This window comes from Enhydra lutris, unplaced genomic scaffold, assembly GCF_002288905.1.
Source record: "Enhydra lutris kenyoni isolate GAN:26980312 unplaced genomic scaffold, ASM228890v2 scaffoldscaffold54, whole genome shotgun sequence".
NCBI lineage: Eukaryota > Metazoa > Chordata > Mammalia > Carnivora > Mustelidae > Enhydra > Enhydra lutris.
The window spans coordinates 12903495-12920732 of NW_019154138.1; positions in this window are offsets into that span (position 1 = coordinate 12903495).

The following is a 17238-nucleotide window of genomic DNA, read 5'->3' on the forward strand; positions in this document are numbered from 1 at the left end:
GTGTGCACGCTCTTCAGGGAACCTGGATGGCTCAGCAGGAAGTCGGCTTGAGGATTCTTTCCCTCTCCTCTGCCCCTCCCCCTGCTTGTACTCTCCATCTCTCTAAAAAATAAACAAATAAATCTTAAAAAACAAACACAAAAACCTGTCAACCAAGAACCTTATCTCCACCAAAACAATCCTTGAAAAGTGAAGGAGTGATGAAGACATTTTCAGATACGCAAAAGCTGAGGAAGTCCATGACCCCTCTACGTGCCTTCCAAAAAATGCTGCAGGGAGTCCTGCAAGGTGAAACAGTAACACCCAGTAACAGGGAACTGAATGGAGAAATAAAGATCTCAGTAAAACTAAATGCAAGAGGAGTCACAAGTGGTTGTGTTACTGTAACAATGGCTTGTAACAGTACTTTTTATTTTCTACATGATTTCAGAAACTAATACACTTAAAGAAGAGAAAATATTAGTGTAAAGTTTGTACTACTGTAACTCTGGTTTGTAACTCCAAATCTTGTTCTTTACATAATTTAAGAGACTAATGCATTTAGGAGATTATTAAAGTGTTAAGCACACAATGTATAAAGATATACTTTCATGGCCTCAACCATCAAAGAGGTGGAAACAAAGGTATAGATAAGCTCCTTTCTTGTTTCAGAAAGACAATCCTCCACTTATGAGCTATAGAATTATTGTTTTTTATAAGTTTTTATAGAAATTCCAAGTGTGAAGTCCCATGGTTTTTGATGTGTTGCATGAACAAGCATGCCTCTTATTGACTGTACTCTGTCTTAAATAAAAGCGTAGAATTGTGAGTTGTTAACAAAAATATCTTAATTTTTAACCATATCTTCAGTGTTTCCTACCTTTAATATTAATACCTCTTTTCGTTTTCTTCTCTCTGAGAATATAAGTAGTCTCAGAGTTCTGATCTAACAATACCTAAATTTCTTCCAGTGAGTCTTGACTTAAGTGTCCAACTTTGGGTATGGTGACAAGCTATATGGTATGAGAAAGATGTAAATTGCCACCTCATGGTATTTTTGATAAATTCCCCGTCACCGCAGAAAATAATTTTGATTTTTCAATATTTCTAGGTCAAAATTACAAAAATTTTTAAAAGTAGATGAGAGTCATTTGCAAATGAGATAATCTAGTGGATGTTCCAGCTATTTTTATAGGAAGTGTGTTACTAAGAACTATCTGCTTCCTTTTTCCACTGAGCCTACTTTCTGTCACACAGGGCATTGGTTTACCCTCTAGCTCACCTATCACATTCCCATTCAGAAGGCAGACTGCACCAATGACTTCCCTTGGAAGTAACACCAGATGTTTCAGTTGCTCCTGGGAAAGAACAAATTAACATTTTAAGTACTAGGTAGTGGAAATGTTCAAATATCTGTAGTGTCTGATTTGTAGCAAGACTGTTTAATGGATACCCTATATTTATGATGACCTGCAAAACAATAAAGCATAAGAGGGAAACACTGACAGCATTCAGTAAGCCGAGAAGAATTTTGTCAGCCTGAGGACACCATTGAAGTGAACAGCTTGATGTTGTTTTTCCAAGTCTTGCATATCGTATTGGTTAAAACTCCCTGAAAACAGCATCTGATGATTATCTCTCTGAGTTTGCTAGAATGTGTCAATATCCAAGAATGGTGAACCCCTTATCTAGCTAAGTGTCTTGACTTTTTAGTGATTTGAGTTTTCAACTCCATTTAATGGAATTATGTAGAGTTCCAGTTGGTATCACATTTTTGTGAACTGCCTGTTAAGCATAGTAGCTGAGAATACAAAGTCCATTGCCACAGTATCTTATGGAAATGTACAGAAATTTAGAGCGGGTTCAATTAATTTCATGTTGCTTATACACAGTATCACCACGAAATATACCATTTCAGTACCACTTGTATGGGATCATCATGTCCATTTTGTTAAAATTCTAATTTATTGTACATTTTCTTACCCGGCCACTGATCCAAGTATATAAAACCAGTATCTTACATTATCATAATTTCCTTCCTAAAAGTAAAACAGTTCCAGGATAGAGGCAAAGACAATCATGGGAAAATAAATGCTGTGGTGGCTCCTGTTCTGTGGGGAAATTGTAAGAACAGAAAGTTTGCCTATGTGAAATGCATTGTATGTCTTATGGAAATCACCTTATCAGTGGATGTATGTGTGTGTATATTAACAGTATAGGAGGTGACATCAGAGGCTTCCTGACCCATCTCCCTCCTGTACCTTCAGACAAACTCCTGTCTTCATGTCCTACCTTGTAGTCCAAGTTGAGTAAATGGATTCTTTCCTTGTTCTGAGTCTACTGGTTTCGGTAACTAGATCCCTGCTGTAAGAACCTGTGTGGAACTTCATTCCTTGCACAGTATCCCATAGCTAGTAAGTACTCAAGCTAGAATATACTCCTCTAGCTCCAAGTCTAGGTAGTTTCCTTTTTGATCATACCCATTTTAGATATAGAGAAACAGGGTTTTATTACCTATATATAAATGCTGAAGAGTATAAGATATATCTATACCATTTCCGTGTGTGTAAAATTGTTTGAAGAGAAAAAAAAACACAGCAATATCAAGATGACAATTTCTGAGTTGCTAACTGGAAAAGAAAAATCCCTCATTTGTACAGTTTATTGTTATATTAAGACTAGCAGAGGAGCATCTGGGTGGCTCAGTGGGTTAAAGCCTCTGCCTTCGGCTCAGGTCGTGATCCTAGGGTCCAGGGATCGAGCCCCACATTGGGCTCTCTGCTCAGCAGGGAGGCTGCTCCCCCCCCCGCCCCGCCCCGTGATCTCTGTCTGTCAAATAAATAAATTTTAAAAATCTTAAAAAAAAAAAAGACTACAGAGGAAAGGAGTCATTGAGAGACAATACCAGAATTTGCAAGCTCTTGATTTATGTTTCCTTTTCTCTTCTTGTTAAGTTGTTATTATATCAAAATTAGAGTATAGGAACAAAGATATTAAAATCATATAGACTCACTTAAACACTAAAAGTTTGATGATTATGGTAGAGTGTACAGTGGAAGGATCATTCATTTACAAAGCAATGCGTGTTTTTGAGTAAAACAAGTCTACATTTGTGAATCTGGAGTTTCCCATATCGACTTTGCTTTATAAATCTCACTTGCATTTTGGGACAATAGACAGATCTAAGAAGACAATATAATAATAGCTAATACTTATATGTTAAAGAATATTGGACATTTTCTGGCAAATGTATTCTTGATTAACTCACTGAACACCCACAATAACTCAATGAGCTTGGTAATGTTACCAGACCCTTTCTGCAGCTGACAAAACTGAGGCAGGATGTTGTTAAATAGTTTGCCCAACTCACAAGGAGCAAGTGAGAAAGCCAGAATTTGAATCAAAGTTGACTGATTCCCAAGTCCACATTTTTAGCCACAAAAACATAATGTGGTGCACTCTCCATGGAAGCATCTTGTGTAGAAGGGCAAAGTGGACCTTTCCAAAGAAACACCAATAGGACATGATGACGTTCCTATGAAACCTAAGGGAATTTCAAATGCTAGTGCTAAGCAGTTAAGGACAGTGAATGAAGCTGATTGGGAGCACAGAGGACTGAGATCATGTATTTCCTGTCCAACCGGACTGGCTACACCTCAAAGACAGCTTTGCTGGCCCTGGGTTGAAATAACTGATTCACCTTAGTGAGACACCAGAAATCCACCCTTTTATGGGAAGTCCCTCTATTTTTCAATATTGGGACCAATTAATATAGTGTAAGGACAGAAGGGGGAAGAAAACAAAACAAACAAACAAACAAACAAAAAACAAAAGAAAATAAAAGCAAAAGCAAAACACATAGTCAGATAAATTTTAGCTGCGTACTTCTCATTGAGCAGCTTCTGCTTTAGACATAGGGCTGCTGACTGATTGTTCTAAACACTTGAGTCAAATGGCACCTGGGCTCCTCCATCCAGGCTTGGCCTGAGTGTATATCCTTATTAATCATGCCATAAAACCAGATTGAGTTGAGATGTATTCAGTCATTAGAATAAATTGTGTGACCTAGGGACAAATGCTTTTCATTCTCTGAGCTTTTGACCATCAGTAAAACTTTGAAGGGGAGTAGAAGATGTTTGAAAGTATTATAAGAGTCCTTAGAATCATTCCCAGTCCAGCATCCCCCTGCCTTTTTGCTTTCATTTATTTTAATTTCTCTATTGTTCTGTCTTTTATTTAAAATGAGATTGTAAGCATGCTTCGGCCTTCTCCAAACTACTGTATAATCTATGGGTATAGGCCCAGGAGAAGAGTAACAGGCTTAGAATTTAAAGCCTTTACTTTCCAGCTGATGGATGGTTGAGATTTTCTAAAACTTTAATATTTCTCAGACCCTGACTACATCGAATAGTGGCTGAATTCAAAAAGAGGTTGCACTTAAATGATTTTAGAGCTCCTAGCAACTTAGTTTTCTAATCTTGCTTTTGAGTATTCATCAAAGCCTTTGAACATGTAGGATGATCGCAAGATGTTACAGGACATGAAGGCCTTTTGGATCTCTAATTCTATTCCTACAAAAGGCCTGTCTTCAGAATATTTTTTTTATTAAGGACATGATAATGTGACAGTGGGAAAGACAATAAAACAATGAGAAAAAAAAAACACATGAGTTAGTTGGATTTTAGAAAACACTTGGCAGTAGATAAAACAAAATCCATAGAAAAGAATTTTTGGATCCGATACTCTGTTAATGGAAGTCACTTCTGCTTCGAGGGAATATGTCTACAATACAAGGATTTTTCTCAGGTTTCTATCAGTATGCTGTTAGATCTCTTTAAAAAATTAGACATTATTAAGGTGGAGTATTAAATTTGGTGTAACCAAAATTTACAATACAAAGAAAAATGTCAGATGGAGACTTGTGTATCAGTCAAATCTATTTTAATATCAAAACTAGAAACTCACTGAAGTTTGCTCAATTATATATGTGAGAACATCATTCAATAATATTTTATAGCTTTGGGAACAGAAGTACAACCAGACTTTACAGGGACCAGAACCAGAACGCTGACAAGCACTCTCTTTGTCTCAGAGCACATTTTTCTTTGCTCCGTCACAGTCTCTTTTCTCACTGCTGATCTGGTGTCTCTGTGTTCACGTTATCCACCACCAAATGACCCAGTGCAGCATACCTGGTTTGGACTATTTTGTACCTTCTCCTCACCCCTTTATTTTCTTTAGGTCCTTATCATTGATATAATCTCTTTTGAGGTCAGTTTGGCAATATTTAGCCAAAATAAAAATGCGCTTGTGTTTTTCATGAGCAAAAACACTTCTGAATTTTCCTACAGATGTATATAAATGTGTTATATACATTTAGACATATTTGTAAGTAAAGGAAGGTTTTCTTCCATGTTGTTGGTAAGAGAATTGGACTGAAAATAGATATCCAGCACTAAGAGCATACTTAGATAAATTAGGAGATGGTAATACAATAGAATACCTTCCATTTATTTAAAAAACAAAAACAAAAACTAAGTGTACCCACCTTGTGTAAAGGAGGAAAAGAAATAAAGTTTTCTATGCATGAAATAGGAATATTAAAATATAATGGTTATATCTAGAAAGGAATACTGGGGGGTGGGGGGTCTGTTTCATAAAATAGACTTTTCTCATCAAACACACTTTCGCACTTCTAATGTTTCTTTTGCACAAAGTTTATTTTGCTGTTCGACACAACTTCTTAACATCCACGGAAATGACCTAGAAGACGATTTATAAGCAGAGGGTATAATAGGTATAATAGACAATGTGATTATTAAACACAAAGAAACAGGGTCACCTGGATGACTCAGTAAGTTAAATGTCCAACCCTTGGTTTCAGCTTAGGTCAGGATCTCATGGGTCCTGAGATCAAGCCCTATGTCGGGAGCCATGCTCCGCGGGGAGTCTGCTTAAAGATTCTCTCCCTCTGCCCTTCCCCAGCCCCTCTCAAATAAATCTTTAAAAAAAAGTAAATGAAACTGTTTTGTTATGAAGATGTTTGGTGTTTAGCTGGGCCCCATGGTTAGCTCAGTGAATTCTACTAAGCAACCACAAAGCAATTTGTAGGTGTCCAGAGGCATCCATCTGACTCAAACTGACTTTATATTTTACATGTTGCAAATTGCTTGCAAAAGTAGGAATGATGATCATTAAATGGATGAATGTTAAAAGTTTGCTGTGCTTTTATGTGAGTGAACATTCACTGAGTCACTCGGGGTATACACAGTAGACACTTACTTCCGAAATCAAGAATTTGGAAATGTTTATGACTCAAACTTAGGTACCAGTTAAAGTATAATCTTCTCCCTTTAGTTGTCAATGGCCATTAATTATGATACTGACTATTAAATCCATGTTGTATATTCAACAACAGCTTTTAGAATTTTTTACAGTAGTTATGAATGCTCATATTCGTTTTGTTTCCAATCCATCCATTTACCTAGTTCTATGGAACCATAAATATGTGTTACTTCAATTCTCCCAAAACCTTTGAGCACTTACATTTGTGAACTAATGCGCTAGACCCTGTGAGACTACGAGGACAAATAAGATACATTCCACTGCCAGGAAATTTATATCTAAGATGAAAGGATGTGAGAGATCATAAAGTCAAATTGTGAGATGCTACAGAGAGAATCTATGAGCTAGTTATTGCATTACTCTTTGAGTACCTGGCTTTGGGTTGTTTATTAAATAAAAATATACCTCAGCTGAAATCTTCTATAGCTTTCCAGTGCAATTTTTGTTTTATAACAGTTTTAGATTATACATTTACGTCGGTAATAGAGACTACCATATACCTCATGCCCTTTCTAAATGTTAATAAATCTATTATTAACATTTTATATTACTATGATACATTTGTCATTTATATCTAAATCTATTATTACTATTATTATTATATCTAAATCTATTATCTATATCTATAGATACATTTATATCTAAATCTATTATTAACATTTTATATTACTATGATACATTTGTCATGATCAACTAACCAATATTGATTTGTCAGGATTACTGAAATCCATAATTTATTCAGATTTCAATTGTTTTTACCTAATGTTCTTTTTTGGTTCCTGGATTCTATCCAAAGTACTATGTTATCTTTAGTTTTCGGTTCTCCTTAGGTTCCTCTAGGCTATGATAGTTTCTGAGGCCTTTTTAAAAAATTTTTGGTAACCTAGAAATTTTTGAGGAGAATTGATCAGTTTTCTGTAGAATGTCCTTCGGCTGGGATTTCTGTTATTTTGTTATTTTTAGACTGGCATTTGGATTTTGGGAAGGAAGATTACAGTGGGGAAGTGTCATTATATCATATCAAGTGCACATACTCCTCACTTGACTTCTCACTGTTGGTGTTAGCATTGATCCAATCGGCTGATGTAGTACTTGTTATGTTTATCCGATGTAAAGTCACCATTTTTCCCCATTTCCATTCTGCACTTTTTTTTTTAAGATTTTATTTATTTATTTGAAAGAGAAAGCAAACCACCACAAGCAGGCAGAGGGGCAGAGGAAGAGGGAGAAACAGACTCCCCATTGATCAAGGAGCTGGATGCGGAGCTCCATCCCAGGACCCTGGGATCGTGACCTGAACTGAAGGCAGATGCTTAACCAGCTGAGCCACCCAGGTGCCCCTCCATTCTGTACTTTTGGAAGAAAGGCCATGCATGTAGTGGGAGTTATGCTCCACTTCCTTGAAGGTGAAATATCACCGTGCCTTACTTAGAATATTTCTACACGAGAGACTTTTCTCTTTTCTCCAATTTCTTAGAAATTCTATCATTTACTTATAAGAATATGGACTCCTGATGGGGCGCCTGGGTAGCTCAGTGGGTTAAGCCTCTTCCTTCGGCTCAGGTCATGATCTCGGGGTCCTGAGATCAAGCCGCGCATCGGGCTCTCTGCTTCCCCCTGCTTCGAGCCTGCTTCCCCCCCACTCTTCCTGCCTCTCTGCCTACTTGTCATCCCTCTCTATCAAATAAATAAATAAAATCTTTAAAAAGAAAAGAATATGGACTATTGGATTCCTATTTCATACTTTGGGCTATAATCCAATATGGTTTTATTTATTATGTTCTTCAAATTTTTCTAGCTTTGCCATTGGGAGCCCTTTAGGTTGGCTTTTGTATCCCTTTGCCAAACTCCCACCATAGTGTGTGCATATTTTGAACAGATCGCTCCTTCCTGGAATTATAAGATGCTCCAGGTTTATCTTGTATGTTTCCCATCCTAGTCTTAGAATCACCCATTTCTCCAAGGACCCCTGGGTTCTCTTTTTAGGAAAGTGGTGTTAGAAACAAAGTTCTACATACTAGCAAGCTCACTGTTACTAGAATGTTTTTGCTTATAGGATCTCACAGCTGACAGCGAAGGAATAGTTGTCTAACCCACAGATAGTAGTGCTAACCCACATATATAAACATGTCATTAGATATCTCTCTATCTATATTAAACTAAGTATGAGTGTCGGCTGACATTTCCAACTCGAAACCATTCTTACATAGATCATTGTCGCTAGTCATCCTTGCTCGTTTGTAACCTCTCACTCCAGCAGCTGGAACCTGGATCCCACCAGCCACCATCTATTTACTTAATTGTCCAATTCCAGTATACACATATTGTGGTTTTTAGAAATGTCAACCCACACTACTGTGGGGAAGGGGGACTTTCTCAACTAGAGTGCAAGGCTTCTCTAGTTCTGTCTGCCTGCACTCTTACAGACCTCACTTCCAAAGTTCCTTAGGCCAGCCTCTTCCTCACTCCATCAGTGAGGTTTTTCATACATTTCTACTACACTGTTCGATTCCTTGGTTACACTCTGCGTTCCATTCTGAGATCCCTCAACCTCCTAAATTATTTTTTTGGTTTTAATTTGCATACATTAGGATTCACTCTTTTGCTATAAATTTCACTGGATTTTATAAATATAGTGTCGTGTATCACCAGTACACTATCGTATAGAACTGTCTTAACACCCTAAAAAAAAAAAAAAAAATCCCCTGTGTTTCACCTATTTAACGTCTCCCTTCTGGTCCCTGGCAACCACTGATCAGTTTACCATTGCTATAGAGTTCTTTTTTCAGAATAGCATATACATGGAAATAGAGTACCCAGCCTTTTTAGATGCCTTTTCCCCCTTAGTAGTATGCATTTATGATTCATCCATGCCTCTGTTTGACATGAGAGCACATTCCTTTTTATCAGCAACTACTATTCTCTTGTATAGATGTACCACAGTTTATTTGACCCATTTACTTACGAAAGACATCTTTGTTGCTTCCATTTACTGCTGATTCTGAATAAAGCTGCTCTAACTATTTGCACAGAGTTTTTGTGTGGACATTGTTTTACTGCTTCTTATTCTTTTTATTCTAAAGAAAAACCTCAAACCTGAAAAAATTTTCTTGGTACATCATTGTATTTCACTCCCTAATACAAGTGAAGTACATAAAATTGTTTCTTAAATGGTTATTTGTCTGGCTACAGATGCATTTTAAATTCCAAATTTCTACCTTTGCAGGTGGCTGTTCTAATCTAATCTTTTCATCTTATCTTACATTTGATGTTGTACTGATGGTAATTACCTATTTTATTGTCTGTCAGTCAGTTTTATGTAGACGGACACTGGTAGTTTCAATCAGACGGAATGCATCTAATTTCTGTATTAGATTTCCCAGCAGAACTTTTTTGAATGGTTTACTAAACTCTAAATAAATTACATCTTCTGAATTGGTTTCCAACTATAACAAGAGTCAAGAAAGGCTATCAGTTATGTCTGACATGCTCAGGTTTTATTATCAAATGCTATACGTCAGCCAACAGACACCATGTCTCCAAAAAGAGGCCTTTGGTACATTCATTAAAACAACTATGAATGTTGATGCATTCTAAGTAAAAGGGTAATTTTTTTTAACTGTGTCTGGGCAAACATTATCTGGGTATGAGTAATCCTTGCCTTTATCTTCTCTTTTCTGTAAAGAAGATTCTGGCTTTATCTACCTACTCTGTTTATTCCCGTCTCCACTCTCTGTGAAATATTTTGCCAGTGTTTCTTGTTGGCATTTTGATGTAGACTCTGGGGACAGGGAAGAAGCAGGAAGAGAAGAAATGTGATAGCTAGAGAAGGACATAGACACATGAACTGCTGTGGAAAATGATGAGGGGAAAATGATATTGAAGAAGATCCCCTACATCATGTTCAAGACATGGAAGTAAAACCCTTGGGCTAACTTGGAATCATTTCTGCCTTCCTGACCGTGTTTTCTAGAATGCAGCTCTGCCCTGAGTTTGGATCAAGTGGTCTGCAGCTTCAAGGAGGTTGCAGAAGTTTCTGTCTCATTAGATCAGAGCATACACAAACATGCACAAACACAACAGTAGCCACAGCAAATACAAGCACAAGAAAAAAACCCAGGTTGGCATAAAATGCAACCATTAAATGAAATAAAAATCTGAGGTGATATTTCTGAGTGATTTAGTTTAAAAAATATTTTTTAAGTATAGGCAGAATTTGGGATTTCAGAGCTGGAATTAACCACTTTGGGAATTTGGAGGATACAAAAGAAGTCCTTCCCAATTTTGGCCAATCTGTTGCTCTTTTGCTATTATATTCTTCAGCTTCTGGCCCAGCCTCCTCTAAGGAGACATAAAAAGAGAACAGAACAACAGAACAGGAAGTCCAGGGTTGGCTAAGGTCTATTTCATGGGGTGGTTTATTTTGTGGTAGGTTGGCAGAGCACAAGACAGCATTAAAGGCTCTGCATGCTAGTCCTGGGAGTGCCTGGGTGGCTCAGTGGGTTAAGCTACTGCTTTCCACTCAGGTCTTGATCCTGGGGTCCTGGGATCAAGCCCTGCATTGTGCTCCCTGCTCAGCAGGGAGTCTGCTTCTCCCTCTCCCTCTGCCATTCTCCGTGTTTGTGCTCTCTTGCTCTCTCTGTCAAATAAATAATAAAATCTTTAAATGAATGAATGAATGAATGAATGAATGAATGCTATTCAGGGTTCTGGCTCAAAAGAGCTCAGGGACCAACTCACTTGACCACTCTGGTCCTCAGTTTTCTCATCCGTAAAATAAGTTCAGATAAGGTGATTTCTATGTTAAGCACTTTGAAGTAGCCAGAACAGAGCCAAAAACCAAAGCATCTGACTTCTAGTCCCATGTATATTGTTTGTTTGCAGAGAAATAATAACCACCTTCATTAGGATTCTGCAAATTCATGAGTGAGCCAGATCTGGCCAGCTGCCTCTTTAAAAATAATGTTTTATTGAAACCAGATACACCCATTTGTTTACATATTGTGTATGGTTACTTTTGAACTACAGTGTCAGAAATGAGTAGCTACAATGGCAGAGATGACAGAGAGCATATAGCCTGCAAACCCAAACAGATTTCCTGTCTTGCCCTTTACAGAAAAAAAGTATCTTGCCAATCCATAATCTGGAGAAGTGTCTACTTCTTCATTTGCAAATGGAGGAAATCACACCTGTTTTGACTAGCTCGTTGAACTGTTATGAAAATAATTGGGGGAAATATGAGTAAGAAAATAGCTTGGAATTTGCAAATCCTGAGTTTTTTTTTTTAATATGATTATTTCAGAGGATGAAGCTGTGTATTGTGGCCTTTCCACACATCATGTACTTGTCTATTATTTCCCTCTTTGCTCACTGCCAGAACTGCCCTTACTGTATGTGCAGGGACACCAACAAAATTGTATATGGAACATACTGGCCACAAGTCTGACCCTTATTGAAAAGCCTTACCTACTTTTGTTGTACTCCAACCTGTAACCCACACCTTAAGGAGCTAATGCACAACTATGTGATCACCCCAACTTACATGATATTATCCATCCATCTACCACTATCAGTGGCACCTTGGCACAGCTTTGAGCCAGTGATGTGGCCCTCTCTTTGGAGATCTTAGGGGGAAGGAGGTAGGCACAGGTCCTTGAAGAAGGCTGAAGTCTCAGTGGGAAAGAGTACAGTTGGTGGGGGACAGAGCACTTAGAACCTAGAACACCAGTTATCTGGGACTCATTCCAGGCAGAACTGCTCACTTGTACTCTTGTACAAAGCAACTGCAATGGTCTTCTAACTATTCTTTCCATAAATATTTACCTCTCTTCTATTTTTAAACCTGCTGACAAAGTGAAGACTCAGAATGTTAAAATCCCTCTCAGCAACCCCCTACCTTCATTATCCTAATAACAAGAAGGCACTGAAGGTTTTAAAGACATAGACAAAAATGTGTGTGTCCTGGCACCCATCTACCTTATCCCCAACTTCATCCCATGCCTCTTCCCTCTGTATCCAAGCCATCCTTGATGGCTGCTCCTACTGCCAGGTTTCTCCTAGCCTCAGGGTTTTGTACATGCTTGTCACTATGCCTGGGATTCTACCCTATGTATGCTACATTTGCCTTGTTAACCCTTCCTCTTCTCTCAGAACTTCTTGATGAGTTCAGTTCTTCTGACATAGATGTGTATTTCTCACCCCTCACTGCACATGAGCATTCTTAAATACCAATGTCCAGGCCCCAAGCAGCCACATTAAATGAGATTCGTGAGGGTAGAAGAGGAGGCTTTGGTATTATTTCCAAAGTTCTCCAAGTGATTCTGATGTGTAGGTAGGTATGAGGTACATGTGCATGCACCTCTCCTGTACAATTATATACATCCCAAGAAAAATCTAGAAATACGGCAGCCATCTGTCTTACTCCTTTGTGAATGCCACGAGGGCAGTGCCATTCCTTTATTCATTCTCTGATTAGGCATTTTTTTAAGCATCTTCTATGTAATAGACTCTTTTCTAGTTGGCAGAGATGGACTAGTGAACAGTTTCTTCATGGTTCTTCTCTTACAAAATTTACATTTGAGGGCTTTGTGGGGTTTCAATATATATTTGATGGATGACTAAATAAGTATTCTTATGCAATCATGTTTATTTTTCTAGGGATTTAATATTTCCTCCTTCCTGAGATAAGTCCTCATTTCCCCAAAATACTTAGAACAGTGAAGTTCTGAGCTGAGCTTTTTGAGCACTTTAAGTAATTATTCAACTTCCTGCTTTATATTGTCTTTTATGACAGTCTTTGGATTTCTTAATTATTGCATTTTGTCTCTCTCTGTAGCTCAGATAATAAAACTATAGTCTGTCTCACTATTCTTCAGACAGAAGGAAAAATTTAAAATAAAAAAGCTTTCTGTGTTATTTTGTGACATTGCTACGTCACCATTTCTCTCTGTCTTTGGAAATAAATTGTTGGCAGATCTGCAATTTCTTCTGTCTGCTCCTCAGAACCCTTGGCGACATGTCACCTGTTCCAGTAGATTTTTATATTCAAGGCACAATGCAGACCTCAGGAAGAATTCTTTACTGATTTCTTCCAGTCATTAATCATTGCCTACTGCCTCACTATTAGGGGAAAAAAAAAAAAAAAAAAAAAAAAACTCAGTTTACACATGTGCATTCAATTAAGGGTTGATTGTTTCAGTTTATGGATTAGCTAGCTACTCTGTTGTTTTCTTCTCTCTGCATTCCCCTCCAATCCTTATTTCCTAACTCAATTCTTCATGGGCTTTTGTCACAGACAGCAACATGGAGAGCAGAAAAAAGTAAAAAAAAAAAAAAAAAGTAAAGAAAGAAAGGCAAACAATCATAATAAAGTTAAGTCTTTAGGTGCTGTTGGTAAATCTCAGAAATTTAGGGATATTCAAGCAATCTATTATGAAATAAATAGATTATAGATTATATGATCATTACATTTTCTTTTGTTATTCCTCCTGTCCCTTCATCTTAATTCCTGAAAAAGCAGCACAGTGGAATGGGAAATTGCAATAATCTGGGAGTCAGACAGCATGGCTTTATCTCCTGGCTCTGTCACATAATAGTGGTCTTAGCCAAATATCTGAGACTCTGTTTCTTTATCTAGGAAATCAGTTAATGTCCTGTATCAAAGAGGAATTGGTGCATTATAATGAGATCACTGATTTGGAAGCCCTGTGACAGACGTACACATTATTATGTAGATTCACGAAACTTATACCAATCAGTTTGTGTGTTGGTAAGCTAATGTATTGCTGCCTAAAAACCCACCCCACTGTTCAGTTACTTAAAATCACAGTCAGGCACCATCATGGATCTCTGGCCCTGATTAAGGAAGGCTAATTCTGCTTTCTAGTGGAGCTGATACTGGGTTCCAGCCTCAAAGCAGAAGTCTTTTTTTTTTTTTTTTTTTGAAGATTTTGTTTATTTAATTTGAGAGAGCACAAGCCGGGGGAACAGCAGAGGCAGAGGGAGAGGCAGACTCCCTACTGAGCAAGGAGCCCAAGGTGGGACTTGATCCCAGGACCCTGGGGTCATGACCTGAGCCAAAGGCAAAAACTTAACTGACTAAGCCACCCAGGCACCCAAGGTAGAAGTCATTTAAAGTTCTGGGCATCAGAGTGGCAGTGTATTTAAACAACAACAAAGGTCTCTGTTAGGATGATAAACATCAGAGTGATAAAAGGGACTTAAATTTCATGCCATCCTCTCTGGACCTACACCTTGCAGAGGATGCATGACCAGGATGCTAGAGTGAATTCACATTATGCAGAAGAAATTGGCAAGAAAAGATTTCTGGTACAAAATTCTTTCCTAGGTAAAAGGCAATGGGATCTCTATCCCTCAAAGAGATAGCCGCTTGAGAGATAGGTTATTAAGATTTCTGGTAATCTCTCTATTTATTTACCTATCCTTTAACTAGATTTTTTTTTTTTTAGTTTATAAATTTAGCAAATATTTATGCAATGCATACTGTAATTAATTAAGGGAATCAAGTGGACAGAAATAAGTAAACCAGCATAGTTGGGAACTTTTTCATGACAAAGATTACTTTGCAAAACATTGGGAAAATGATGATTTATTTGATAATTGTTGTTGGATTAAATCATTATTCAAAGTGGAAATAACATGGAATTTTATTACTGCTTACCTTGTACTATGCAAAAACACATATACTCCCTCCCATACAAGTATACAATGAATTGTAGGTAGTTTTTAGACCTGAAGAAACAAAGCTCTCTGATGAAGACCCATTCAAATCTCTATACTGATGTTTAACTTAGGCTGATGTTTTTATATTACTTTGTACAAGTTCTTTATATATAATGAAAGAGAGCTCTTTTTTTTATTATATTTGTTACAAACCTTTTCCCACTCTGTGGTTTATCTTTTCATTTCCTTAATGTACTCTGAATGAATAGACATTGTTAATTTTAAGATAGTCCAAATTATACACATTTTACCTTGTGATTGATTCTTTTCATGGGTCCTTTTAAGAAGAAAACTTTACTTATCTCAAGGTCCTAGACCTTGTTTATCCATTGATCTAGTAGAAGATGTATTAATTTAGGTCTTCCTTAAGAACACCTTTCTTGGGGCACCTGGGTGGCTCAGTGGGTTAAGCCTCTGCCTTCAGCTCAGGTCATGATCCCAGGGTCCTGGGATCGAGCCCCGCATCCAGGGAGTCTGCTCCCCTTCCTCTCTCTCTCTGCCTACTTGTGATCTCTCTGTCAAATAAATAAAATCTTTAAAAAAAAATCTTTCCTATTTTGCACTTTGCATTTTCCTTTTTTGTAAGTAAAATAGCTATACAAAACATACTTACAGAACAGCGCAAATGTCATGAATGTAAGCTCAGTACTGTTCCACAAATTGGTAATACTCCCCCGAGGAGCACCCAGGAGTCCCAGGTGTGCCTCTCCAAATCACTCCTCCAACTCTCCAAAACTAACCACTCTTCTATTATCTAAAATATAGAACAGTTTCTCCTGACTCTGAAGTTACATAAGTAGAATCACATGGTATGGTATCTTTTGTCTCTGGTTAATTTGTTCATAAATAGGTTTGTGACATTTATCCAGAATGGTGTGTATATCCATTGTCTGTTTATTTTTATTTTGTATGCTCTTCCATTGTGTAAATAGACCACATTTTACTGGTCCAGACTACTGTTCACAGCGACTTGTGTCTAGACTTTTGGCTGTTACCAATACTACTAATATAATTGTATGTATAATTCTTGTGCATAACTTAATATATATATATATATATATATATATATATATATATATACACGCCTTTGTGATGTACATAAGAAGTGTTGAATCCCTGGTTTATAGGGTGTGCCTATTTTAGCTTTAATTATTAATGAAACTATATGTTTTCTTCCTTTTTTTTTTTTTTTAAGATTTATCGATTTGAGAGAGAAAGGGCACACAAGCTGGAGGGCCAGAGGGAGAGGAAGAGAGAACAAGCACGGAATCAAGCCTGAGCCGAAATCAAGAGCTGGGCACTTAACTGATTGTGCCACCAGGTTCCCCCAAAACTATATGTCATATCTCTCGCTCTGCATAGTTTTGCCAATTTTCCTCTAAATTCACTAATTTTCTCTTTAGCTGAGTCTTATCTGCTGTTACATCTCTATCCCCTAAATTTCTGTTTCTATTAAGTTTTAGTTGTTCATTTTAGTGGTTCTTGTATTCTGTCACATTACTTAATTTTCTCATCTATGTTTGCCTCATTTAAATTTGAACTTTGTATATGCCAATATTACAGAAGTAGCTTGACAACTGCAGATGAAAGCATTTTTTTCCCAGAGGGAATTGGTGTTTGTTTCTGGCTAGAAACAGGACTACGGGCTCCAGTAATGCCATGTTATCTTCATCCAAGTAGTATTTTAGGTGATTCAAAACTGGTTTTCACATGTTTCCAAAAGCACGTCATTCTTTATTGTCCTAGCACTGATTTGGGATTCTAATTGAAATCATGGTGACACTACCAGGTCCTGTCTTCTTCAGAAGCCCAGAATTCTTTCTCTCCGGCCACGTGAAACCATTAGAAGCTTGGCTCAGCTCTGCCCTTCCACTGAAGGAATCATTATTGCCTCCCTGAAAATGCCATACCATAGGCAGGACTTGCTCTCCCAGATTTCTCTCCGACTTGAAGGATGATCCCTTAACACCTCACTTTTCTGACTGGTATTAGTCAGAAATGTCTTCTGATGTCTTCAAACTTCTTAAAATTCAACTTTTCTAGTTATCTAAGTGAATCAGAATCACCTAGTACTCCACTGCCTTAAGAACTACCTTAATGTACAAAATGTTTACAAAAGAAAAATACAAAATAATACTTTCTAGCTCCTCTCATACCGCCCCCATCTCCCTA